We start from the raw sequence: 14,211 nt of genomic DNA, 5'->3' as shown, positions 1-14,211 counted from the left end.
GGGAGAGTTTTAGGAGATTAGAAAGGAACAATTGTAGGGAAGAAAATAATTACAGTCCCGGACAACAACACTGTTACACCCGTCAACAGGAAGCTAGGTGATTTCAAATTGATAGGCAGCTACAAAAACACCATTAGGACCAAAATAGTTAGAAATAAAAACTCGGTAGAAGGGGAAGAGATAAGAGTGGGGTATATATGGCAGCATGCCTAGTCTGTGAAGATGGGTACTATGGCGAAACCAGCAAATCTTATAAAGAGCGAAGCAAACAACACATACAGAACATATGACATTATAATCAGATGTCGGCAGTTGCCAAACGTTGGGAAAAAGACCACAAAATAGACTGGGAAAGTATGAATTTTTTGTGCAGGAACACCAACAAAACCTCCAGACTGGTTGTAGAGAAAGCCTTCATAACATGCGCTAACAACACAGTCGCAGGGAACACCAGAAACGGCTTTGAAGACAGCATATCAAGAAAAATTGTACACTCCACAGCAACAAGGAAACAAGAGAAAAATGCAAGAGTATGCACAGGATAAGAGCACCTGGATGAAGCTGCAGACAGAGAAGGACCAAAGTCACGAGGGGGGTTCACACAGGAGGAGAAGGGCAATTATAGAATTAAAGTACCCAGCACACAGATATAAATACAGCTGGAATACGTGTCTGGTCATTGTACGGATACTTGAGAATGAGGACTGTTTGTTCTGGAAAGCTTGTAACTTTTTTTTTAATAAATATCTCCACTAGACACCATCCCGTTGGAATGAGGTCCTGTTAGTAATTGTACTAATGCACAGAACAATTGTATATGTGATAAAGTTAATATATACATATATATATATATATATATATATATATATATATATATATATATATATATATATATATATATATATATATATGTATATATATATATATATATATATATATATATATATATATATATATATATATATATATATATATATATATATATATATATATATATATATATTATATATATATATATATATATATATATATTTATATACTTTAAGATCTTACCTGATCTACTTACTGGTTTCCTTGTTCGGGGGTCCAATCTGGAGTCTAGCTCTTGAACAGAGGGACTTGAAGTAATCTGACTGCAAATTCTAGGTCAGGTAGGAATTGTAAAAGAAAAAAAAACAGTTGGGCTGAGGGCCAACAGTCAACAAGGAGCTTTTCAGATAAACACTTGGGTTTACTTTAAATGGAATATATTTACAATTAAACACGTCAATCAGAAGACTGGGCAAAGATAGGCAGATCCAACATGGATGCCAAGTGGTTAGTTATCTTATCATTGGTTAAAATTGAATAGTCTATGATTAATCCTCTTGAAAGGGATATTGAAGAATTGATCGCAGTGGCCTTTCCACTGCAAGAAGCACAAGCCAAGTTAATGGTCCCACAGCCGATGTACCGTCTGCAATTTGATAATGCCACCAGTTACACAAGGATAATTATAACGATCTCGGGAGAACCAAGGAATGCACAGAAGGTGCCAAGATAACTCGATTCTGGTACGATATACTTACATTAAAATCCACACTGATCTAAATGAGTCAGGTCTTTGTAATAACTCGCACTTCAGAAAAGAAAATGAAAGTGCAGTTGGAGATTGAAGATATGTGACCGTTGAAAAAACCTCTAGTCAGGACGTTACCTTAAAACGGAGCAATGGAGGGGTTTCGTCGAATTCCACCAGTTCTGGAGGGGTGATTTTAACAAGAAAATGCACAGGTAATGCTGCCGTGTGGTCTGAGGGGTGACCGCGTGGATCGGGACAGCTCAATAAAGGGGCTATGCAAGGGACTTTTGTGTGGGTTTGCTACTGGGGTGTTCTGAGAGCGATCGCTGCTGTTCCTCTCCTTATATCACCTTGGGGGCTTATTTTCTTGCTCCACCCAGAGGTCACTGTCGTCGCAAGCATGGCGGCCATGCCCTCGTTTTCTATGTTAGGATCTTTCCCAAATCCTGGTGACTTCTGGCAACCCATGTTTGCCAGTTTTTAAGGGGAACTCAACCTTTCTGGCGGATTTTCGCAGGCTTCGTCCCCATTTGCCTTTTATCCGAAAAGAGGTAATTCAAGCAGTCACCAGGCCTGTAGAAAAGATAAACAGATGCACCAAAAGGGAAGTATGGAGAGAAGTTTACATAGGGGCTGAGTTACTCACGTCCTCCTCATTTAGATAGTAGTGCCAAATTATGTTATTCTAGGGGTTGGAACACAGCTTGCAGGTTTGAGTTTGCTTTTGGAAGTGGATTCTTGACTATATATATATATATATATATATATATATATATATATATATATATATATATATATATATATATACCATGTATAAATAAGGACAAAATATAAAGAAGAAAACATTGGATGCTGCAGGCCTTTCGACTGTCATCCTTTATTAGCTGACTGCTAAATATCGAAAGGCCTATCCAGTGTTTCTCTTTATTCGTGGATTTTGCCATTATTTATATATTCACCACGTTCGATATTTTCATGATTCAGTTATATACTGTACATATATATATATATATATATATATATATATATATATATATATATATATATATATATACATGTATAAATAAGGACAAAATTCACAAAGGAAAGAGAAACATTGGAGTGCTGCGAGGCCTTTCGACTGTCATCCTTTACTTAGCTGACTGCTAAATAGACAACAACAGTCGAAAGGCCTCGCAGCACTCCAGTGTTTCTCTTTACCTCGTGGATTTTGCCATTATTTATATATTCACCACGTTCGATATTTTCATGTTTCAGTTATACATACTGTACATATATATATATATATATATATATATATATATATATATATATATATATATATATATATATATACATATGTTATATACACACAAATACACACACACACATATATATATATATATATATATATATATATATATATATATATATTCATGTTATTCTAATATCTTAACTTCTCGAATTCTTGGCGCTTTTTGGATATGCTTGTAACACAAAGCCGAAAATATCCAGACGGAAGAAATTGAAGAGCCTGTGAATGGCGGTCGCGAGAATCGAACCCGCGTTACCATATTCACAAAGGAGGTCACGTTGCCGACCTGGCTACGAGAAGGATAAAAGTCTATCGCCTCTCGTACATACATATACCTGTCGTTTTCACATATATTTTGTTAGAGCTGGAATAGACCCATCCTCACCATCGTAGCCAAGTGGGCAATCGTTTTTATTGCTTTTGGGCTGAAATATATATGTAGAATCTACTGGTCACTTTTACCAGACACATATGTAATTCTAATAGCCACAATGCCCTCTTTACTTCTCGAATTCTTCGCGCTTTTTTGGATATGCTTGTAACTACGAAGCCGAAAATATCCAGACGGAAGAAATTGAAGAGCCTGTGAATAGCGGTCGCGAGAATCGAACCCGCGTTACCATATTCACAAGGAGGTCATTGCCGACCCTGGCTACGAGAAGGATAAAAGTCTATCGCCTCTCGTACATACATATACCTGTCGTTTTCAGATATATTTTGTTAGAGCTGGAATAGACCCATCCTCACCATCGTAGCCAAGTGGGCAATCGTTTTTATTGCTTTTTGGCTGAAATATATATGTAGAATCTACTGGTCACTTTTACCAGACACATATGTAATTCTAATAGCCACAATGCCCTCTTAACTTCTCGCGACCGCTATTCACAGGTTCTTCAATTTCTTCCGTCTGGATATTTTCGGCTTCGTAGTTACAAGCATATCCAAAAAGCGCGAAGAATTCGAGAAGATAAGAGGCATTGTATATTAGAATTACATATGTGTCTACATGAGATTCAAATATATATATATATATATATATATATATATATATATATATATATATATATATATATATATATATATATATATATATTATTTGTGTATACCATGACAGATTGCACTCAGAAAAATTTGGAGAAACATAACAATATATATATACATATATATACTGTATATATATGCATATGTATACAATACTCGTATACTATGACAGACTGAACTCAGAGAAAATTGGAGAAATAAAACGAGATATGCATTTATTGTATGAGACATGAGACAAACGATAATTCAAAATAATTGAAAACAAACCTAAAATCTTAACAGCGACCCAGTTTTACATAGATAAAGCACGTCATAAATAAATAGAAATTGAACACTTGTGACCTGAACTGAATGAATATGCCAAAACATGACCTTTGGTTATTTTTGCAAAAGGAATATTACAAATGAAATATAGCTTTCCTTGTAAACATGTAAACATATAGTATATATATATATATATATATATATATATATATATATATATATATATATATATATATATATATATATATATATATATATATATATATATATATGGAACTACTGAACACATGTGCACGTGTTTGACAGAAATAAATTTCTGACTCACATTGGGGTGAATCCTAGTCTCTCATATGACAGGCCAGGGTGCTACCAGTTAACCCATAAAGGTCATAAACGAAGCTGGAACCTAAGTACTTCTATACCCGAGTTTTTTCCGGGCAGACTGTCTAAAGTTAGGTGAAATACGCTGGTATATCAGGCGGCAGGCTGCCCGGAAAAACCTCAGGTAGAAGAGTACATAGCTTCCATTTGTTTTAATGACTTTTGAGGGTCAATTGGTAGCGCTCTGGTCTGTCATTTGAGAGCGGGTTTGATCCCGATGTGAGTCAGAAATTATCTATATATACACACTCAGTAATGTATGTATTATCAATAACTTTATCTAATCCACTTGGTACTGACTTGACCAAGGCACCACAGTAGTCACAGCCATTTCTTGTTGGTCTTTAGGGCTCCCAAACTGATAAACAATGAGTGGTCAAGGCCTCCATCCCATTTTTTCGACATTATTCCCCAAAGATTTGCACTGGATTTAAAACCTGGGACTTGGCTGGCAAGTCTAACCGAACTATGCCTGGATATTCCTGAATCATTCCTGAACAACATTGGCATTGTGGGCAGCAGAGCTGTCCATGGCTATAGAACAGAACAGAATATAGGATTTAGGCCAAAGGCCAAGCGCTGGGACCTATGAGGTCATTCAGTGCTGAAATGGAAATTGACAGTAAAAAGGTTTGAAAGGTGTAACTAGAGGAAAACCTCGCAGTTGCACTATGAATCAAGTGTTAGGAGACGGTGGAAAGGAAGATGTAAGAAAGAGGATATGAATGGAGGCACAGTAAAAGGAACGTAAAAGAGGTGCAGCTAGGGAACGAAGGAATGCTACAAAGAACCTTAAATAATGCCTACAGGGCACCGCATGAGGTGCACTGACGGCACTATCCCCCTACGGGATCCATGGCTATATATATAAGCAAGTGTTCAGGTAGTAGTAGTTTTTGGGAGAACCTCTTTAAGTATTTAATATATTCAAGGCTGCTGATTCTTTCTCCTACGGGAACCAACTCTCCTGGGGCAATTCTTAGCCATCCAGCCCCTGTAAAGCAGTGGATATTCTGCCACTTCAAGGGGAACGATGGATGTGGCGTTCCTTAAACCTTAAAGCTAGAGAGAGTGGAAATTTATTTAAAACGGATATGGGCTTATCTAAGCCATTTGCAGAACAGGATTTATTAAGAATATTTCATCAGAGGTTTCTGTCTACCTAGTTTCTCCAAGCAAAAGGGGAGGAATGAAGAGTAGCAGGGTAATATTGCAAGCAAAATTAGCATGTGGGGGTTGAAGCGATAATCAGCAATGATTGTTGAGACTGCCATCTTGCTGCCTCTATTAACTGGTTAGCCAAGAACTTACAACATGAGGCTAAGAAATATATTCTACTTTGTGGAGACAAAAAGCAAATTGCAAATGACAACAAACCTGATATGTATGTCAAGAGTAAAAATCAGTTTTTTCCTGTGACAAGGAACAAACTTAAAAAAAAAAAAAGCTGATGTCAAAAACTGTCGCTTAGATGCTCTCAGTCGTAGGCAGTTATTAAAAGTCACTAAAAATTCCATTTCCTGGAACTTTGTTTACAAGGTTGGCCCTAGGCTATATAGCCAAACTGAATCAGTTCTAGAGAATGAATTTGTGCATTAATTATCTTGTATAATCAGGTTGCCAACAGTGAAGTTGGCCATGGTAGTAACTGCAAAATTTGTTTTCGTCGCAATGAAAAATCCAATCTTTGCTCCTTGTGAGCTGCTGTCAGATTTGGAGTCTTCATTGGTGTTCTGTGATGGAACTCACTTTGCATGTAATTTTCCTCTTGTAGTTTGGAGCATAATCATTGATCTGGTCTGTCATTTGATGGAATCGGAGGTTGTCAGAGGTTGTTCCCATGCGGCAGAGATGACTGAATTATCTTCTCCCTCAGTCGTCCGGCGAGGGCGACTGAATTTAAGATGACTTGCTACACTTCCTTCTTCTGTCTATTGTCTCAGCATCGGTGGATGACGAATTTACTCACATTAGTTCTATTATCATTATTATTATATTATTATTATTTTTCAGAAGATAAACCCTATTCATATGGAACAGGCCCACAGGGACCATTGACTTGAAATTCAAGCTTCCAAAGAATATGGTGTTCATTTGCAAGGAATTACAGAAGATAATAGGAATTACAGAAAGAAGAGATCACTTATTAGAAAACAAAGATGAATTCACAAATTAATAAATAAACTGATAAAAATATTAATAAATGATTGAAAATACAATGAAAATTGTTTTAGGGCAGTATGTACTGAATCTTCACTTGAACTGCTCAGGAGGCTGTTCCACAGTCCAAAGGTGTGAAGAATAAAAGACCTCTGGAACTGAGAAGTTCAACAGCAAAGCACATTTACGGCATATTGATGCTGCTGTTCAACAAATCTGATCACTCTCGGCAGGATAAGAGGATCAGGAATCAGTTGTGAATGTTAAAAGTTAAAATAAAAATTACGAAAAACTGACAAACAAAAGACCGTCTGTGGGTGGTCCAAGTCATAACTGGTAATGTTAGGAAACAAACCTACCATCGTGAACCACTCCATCTAAAAGAGATAAATCTCTGGCAGAAGCAGACATCCACATCAGAGTACAGTATTCTAGTAGAGGAAGGACAAATGACCTACAACAGGTTGCGTTGATTTTATCTTTGTTATAAATATATGAGGCCTTACATATACCTAACTTCCTTGCGGCATTTGCTGACACTTTCATTAGATGTTTCTCGAAAGGAAGATGTTGGTCAAAAGTTTCATAGATGCTTCTCAAAAGTTAGATGTTGGTCAAAAGTTTTACTAAGTGCTGTCAAAACTTCAGACTCATTCAGGAGAGTCCATCCATCTGCTGGGGAGGATGGGGTGGAAAATCAGTATGAGATCTACTAGTCAACAGTGTTATCGTTTTGCTGGAGTTCAGCCTCATACCCCACTGACTACACAAGTCATTAATCCCCTCCACGTCACGACTGAAACTAAGGTCAGCTTCATTTCTCATAAGTGGAGACCCGCAAGTGTTGCACCATCGGCATACTGAACAATCTTGTTTTACAGACCAGCAACTAAGCCACTTGTATACACTGAAAATAACAGTGTACCAAGACCACTACCCTGTGGAACTCCAGACACAATAGGTCTTGGTTCGCTAAAGATCCCATCAGCAGCAACTTGCTGCTGCTTATCTGTAAGGAAATCTTGAAGTAGGCTAATCCTAAAACATACCCACCAACTCTAAGTTCTGAAGTTTAGCAATAAGTGCCTTAAGATATACTAAATCGAAAGCAGCACTAAAATCTATCTTAATTACTCTACCCCAAAACTGTCATAAAGGTTCTCTTGCAAATGGCATGTCAAGTCTAAAATAGCATCGTAGGTACCTAACTAGTTCTTATACGGAAAATTATTATCATGTAACAACCCTTTGGATTCCGCATACTTGTATAGTGCCTTGAAAATAAATTTTTCCGCAAAGGGAGAACAAAAAAAAAAAAAAAGTCTGCATGAAATTTCTGTCATTAAAATCGGTATTGATGATGAAGTTTTTCTTCTAGGCTGCTGATCCATGGCAAGGAGTACAGATTGTCGTTGTAATGCGAAGTACTACAACCAGAAATCCACACACTATCTTCTAGATCTCTATGAAAGAATCCACCTAAAGAAATTTCAATTAGTTTGCACAATTACTGTGTTATTAAGTATCTAAATATTAATCTTGCAGATTTAATGTATATGATACAATTTGCATTGCATAGTCATATTCTAGGGTAAATTTAGCAAGCTCAGGCGTTTTCAGTAAAAAGAAAAAAAAAAGAAAAAGGAAATTCGATGAATGAAAGCTACTGAAAACTATTTCTTCGCTATTGCTGCCGATAGTACTTAACTTAATATAACGAGACAGCATAAATGCAGACTATCCAGTATAAACATGTTCAAGTATTCTCTTTATCATCGGTCTATGTTTTTAATCTACGACAGTAAAAAAAGCTACTTACAAGTCTATGCACCATCTTTCTTGTACAGCCATTATTATAATAGTACGGAACTATAACGAAAACATTTTTGAAAGACCTAATATCAGCACTAATACAATACTTATGTAATTACTGTATAATCATAGACACAATCCTGTAATAAGCTGTGAAGAAATAAAATGACATTTTATTTTACATTTCCAGGAACCTGTTTATCATCGGCTTTGTACTATAATATATGGTGCAGAACTATAATGACACGATACAAAGGGCCATTTACAGTAGGGTACACCGCCACTTCGGCTATGCATAATTATAGGTACTGGACATTCTTACTTGATATCTTTAGTTGGGAAAGACGATTATTAATTCACGAATTGCAATTTTAATACGATTTTACATTATTGCTCATTCCAATTAATGTTGCTATATGAATGAATATGAGTAACTTTCTGTTCCTTCAATTCACTTTCTATACCACCTACTTCAGCGGATATTTTTCGGATTACGTATCCCACAGGAATGGAAAAACGGAATGAATAATGCTCGTCAGCTCTCAAACAGAGGGAGACCCCGTGAAGGCTCGTACTTATGAAAACTTGAGCTAGAAGACTCTCGGGAGTAAGCAGACATATTTTAGGTAATAATACTAAAGTTAAAAAAAAATACAATTATTACAACACTGCTTGCTAAGCACCGATTTACAAAAATTATGGCTGATCGAAAAATGCGTTCAATGTAATTTCAAAAACTGCGTGATTACTGATATTCATTTTCATTATAATCCAAACAGCCAAATACGGAACCAACTGCTTTCCGTAGGTACAAAACGTAACGCAAAATCTCATTATTCAGTACATTAATTAACCTTCAAGGCATTCCGCATTTCAACCCTTGCTCTTTTTCCTTTAATCTGGTGGAAATGCTCTTACGAGATGGCTAGTAGTTTGGTGATGATTGGCTGCATATAACACGTCCGAATAGCATCGCTCAGTTTCAAATAACTATTTGGAGATCCGTTAGATAGATTATTTCATAAACCAGATTTCTTCCTCAAATATATGTCTGTGCACACTGCCACCGAGTTGAGAGTGAAACACGAACACGTGTTCGCAAGTCCAAAAGTAAATATCACGCCTGCCGAAGTCAAAAGTCTTGCCATTGGTTTCCGATACTCACTTGTTCATGCAGACGTTTTTATGTGTTTTCCATGTACTTGAAAGCAAATTGGAAGAGAAGTTACACTAAACGTGCTTTCCCGAGCTCTAACGGTATTGACTCGCAACATGTGTATTAACTTATTTTTTTTATAAAAAATTATACATTCAGTTGGCGTCTAACTTTTTATAAATACGTAGTATCTTTTAGAGGTTGAACAGAATGTGACATATATAATTACTGTATCCTCCCCCTACTATGACGACATAATAACCTTACGGGTGGTAATAAAGACGGAAAATTACCCAAATGTGAACTCTAAGAGTATTCATAGGTTTTTATCGAGAGATGAGAAGTTCAACCCAAAAACTGAAGAGAAATACCCTTTATTTGAATGGAAAACCATTTGGGGAGATGTTAACAGTAAATTGATTAACAGTTATGATAGAGATATCTTGTACAAATATGTTCATGAAATTCTGGCCACCAAAGATAGATTGTAAGTATCAAATAGTAAACTGTGTGAAAATTGCAAAGAGCCAGAAAATGTGATGCATTTAATTTATTTCTGTAAGTGCAACAAGAAACTGGTTAATTGGTTTTGTGATTTATTAAATGAGTTGTGTAACATCAAGACAAAAAGTTTATTGAAAATTTTAAAATTGGATTTTGAAGCACAATCAAAAAAAGTACAGGAAAACTGCTGTAATTCTGATTTGTGACTATGTTGTTGGGATTTGGTTAGCCCACAAAGCAGGAATAAAATATGAAAACGATGGTATTAGACGGTTTATAAATTCAAGGGTAATAAAAATAGATATTGTATATACTGATAAAATCTTATATGATTAACTACAGAAAAATATTAACATTGAAATACATAGATTATTTGTAAAATGTACACGCTAAAATATTTATCAACCAGAATGGTAGGATAAAATTATATTTGTTAATTTTTGGTAAATTTAAGTCAACTTTGATAAAATTCTGCTTGTAATATTGTTAAAAATGTAAAATATTGTATATTTTCTCTAATAAAAGATAAAAAAAAATTATATATAAAGCACCAAGGTTAGATCCAATCCTCGCTTCTTCCATCTATATCAGCTGAACCTGAAGATCGATACTTATTCCTAGACTAATATGCTATGACTCCTCCCAAATAACTTATAATTTTCTATCATAGATTCTGGTTCTCTCTCCATTAATTTTCCCATGACTCTTCCTCATTCTTAATCTCATCGGTTACAGGTAGGAGACGTTTCATTAGATATGCAGAAATGTTATATATACACGTGTATTTTATCATTTTGACATTCCTTACAATAAAAATTGCAAAAAGGCTTATTCATATGAATGAAAAACAGAGTAAATTTCTTGTGTATGTGTGTATATATATATATATATATATATATATATATATATATATATATATATACACACACATATATACAGTATATATATATATATATAATATATATATAAATATATATATATTATATGCACAAAATCTCTCTCTAACTCTCCTGATAAAAGTCTCTTATTCATATGCAAGAAAATCTCTCTCTCTCTCATAATCTTCCCCCTTCCTTTGCCAAACAAATAACTGGCTATTCCATACACATGAAAACAATTCTAATAAAATTCTGCCCTCTCTCTCGCTTTTGTGTTGACTAGCATTTTCTCTTTGCAGTTATTTTCAACATACATAGGTCTAGGCCTAATTCCAATTTTGTCAGTCTTAACCAGTGAACATGGTTTATTTGCATCAGGAATCGAATGGAAGATATAACATTCTGTATATGCTCTCTAATTTCTAGAATTATCCCTATAACCCTATGGTCCATTCAGTTATGGAAACCACTCTCCTCTCAGTCTTTCTCTCTCGAAAATAACTGTCCTCCTTCCTTTGCCCGATCTTCATGCACCTGAAAACAATTTCAATAAAATCTGTCCCCCCTAATTTCAATCTTATCGACAAATGTGGTTTACTTGCATGACTATACAAGATATATAAAAACAGTCATTGTAAAAAATGCAAAATATATGGAACGAAAACAATAAATTAAAACAGATAAAATCCAGTGTTGGAAAATGGAGTTCGTCATATCAGAGAGAGAGACAAGCACAAGTAATTCTGACACGTCTTCGTAGGCCATACTCGTTTGAATTCTTAATGAACAGTCCATGTGGCCCTCTTCCCAAATGCCCAGAATGCAATGTGCTGATAACAGTTAAGCATATAATGTGTGAATGTCAATAACCTGCATCGCAAATTTTGAAATAGACCGATAAAAGAAATTTTATCAAATCTTGCTCAATAGCACCCATTTTAATGTTTATGAGAAGCTGCAAATTAATTGGAAAAAACAATCAATCAGAATTTTAAAACAAGTAAATTTTATGGTTTTACTTATTTTATTTTGAATTTTGATATACCTTTTAATATGACAGATGAGTTGAAATGTATTTGTTGTGTGATGTGTTCCAGTATGAAAGCGTATGCCTTTTTACAGCTTTTAATATTTTTCATCATCATTGACAAGTGACCTAATTTTTCTAAACTTGTCATTTCATCCTAATCCTTCAGACCCTAAACCAAATGGTCTGGAGAAACTATTTTAATAATAATAATAGAGTCAAGGTGTTAAATACCTGAATCAGCAATGGCACTATCATGCCGAGGTAAACGTTGGTTCGGTATGACATCAACCTTCAATTTTCTTGCATTTGCAGGGCAGTAGTTGAGCAATTCATGCCTGAGGTTTCTACTCGATTTGTTGAAAGTGAACCGAATACACTCTTGCGTTTTTGATGTTTACATGGTCATTTCGGGATCTATAGGGAAACGGTAAAAGCTAGCCTTTTCCTTTCCAACATTGTCTCTTCCTGTGTTACAGCATTCATAAATAGCACATATCACCATGGCAGTAACGTGTTAAATTCCAAATACCTCAAGAATTGTCACAAATTCGTGAAAACTCCCGCCAAGCTGTTGCCCAGCGGCTACCGATGTCTCCCCATGTGACGTCATGCGCCCGAGAGTCGAAAAATCGACCTCTGCGTAACTCGCCTTCTTCTTACATCTTGATCATGAATACCTTGGTTGTTAAAGTCGACGAACTTTATTGTTTAGTTTGCACCCACAAGAGAATTATGCAACACCGGCGGCACTATATTTTGAAAGGCTCCCAAAACCAGGAATTACTGCCAAGAAAATCTGTTGGAGATGTTCACTCGCCATAAGATTTCGGTGCTGTTCGCTTTGTTTCCCCATAAAGTTTTACGTACAGTCATTTTTATCAATTCTGAAGTTTAAGCAGAATGTAGTATTTAGAATGTTAATAATTATATGTTTATTCTAATATTTAATGTAATTTGTTCCAATTTGCATTAAAATATAAAGAAAATACATCAAAACGTTCTGGATGAAAGTGTGCATCCGAAACCCATTCAAACCGTTGACTTCGGCGGTCGTGCTATTTACTTTTGGACTCACGTACACATTTTTATAGTGTCTCAACTCTGTAGAATAATTAGCATACATCACAAATATTTGCATGGGAAAGTTAGGTTATTAAATAAACTTTCATTCAGGTCACCTAGTAATTATATGGAATAAAACGATGCTATTCGGACGTTACATTAAACCAGTCATCATCGAACTTCCGGCTACTATAGTCTATTTTTTTAAACCTGTAAAACTTGCACTTTGCTGCTTGCCGCTGATTGGATGGACGTCCTGTTGTCCGAATCTCACAGTTTTGTTTTCACACTGTTTCAGAATTGTGATTATGCGGTCAAAGAGCGAGTTAAAGCTAAGTTATGTAATATTATATAAAAATACCAGTTGTAATAAACGGAAGTATTAAGAACTTACATACCGAATTATTATATAAATATTCAACAATTATGAAACAACACTTACCGAAGCTGTAGACTAGAAACATGTTTAAAACGTATGAACTTTAATGTTTAATTTCTAGCTAGATTTCTAGCACCATCATGCCATTAGTGGTTTGGAAATAACAAAAATGTATTTAATGTACTTTGCTGAAGGTTTCTAACGCCCAAGAACAAAAAACTATCGCAGAAATTTAAGCTTGGCGGAAAAGTTGAGGAGGTGGAGTTGTGGGAGGAACAGCCGGTGAGTTGTCGTCTGCACACACCACTTACAACCAGAATTATTCAGCTTAAATTCGGCTATCGAGCAGGTGCCTAACTATCTATTTCACCTATTTCAGCCATGACCACAAGAGACTATATAGATCAAAGCACACATGAAGGAACTTCAAACACCAGGCAAAGACGTAACTGAAAATCTGTAGTTGAAGAACAGTCAATTTACTGAAATTTTATATAGCAGAGAGTAGCACACTGGCTAGAGAAAAAAGTATTCATAAATTCAATGCATGTTCAATTTGCCTTTATACATATCCTAAAATATTAATGACATTCCGTCTTTAGTATTTTTGAAATGAAAAAATTATCATTATGATATATAAACTTCTTAATGATTATTTTAGGAACACATGAGCACCACAAGCCAGATTT

Source organism: Macrobrachium rosenbergii, chromosome 21 (assembly GCF_040412425.1).
Source record: "Macrobrachium rosenbergii isolate ZJJX-2024 chromosome 21, ASM4041242v1, whole genome shotgun sequence".
Lineage (NCBI taxonomy): Eukaryota > Metazoa > Arthropoda > Malacostraca > Decapoda > Palaemonidae > Macrobrachium > Macrobrachium rosenbergii.
This window is presented reverse-complemented; position numbering follows the sequence as displayed.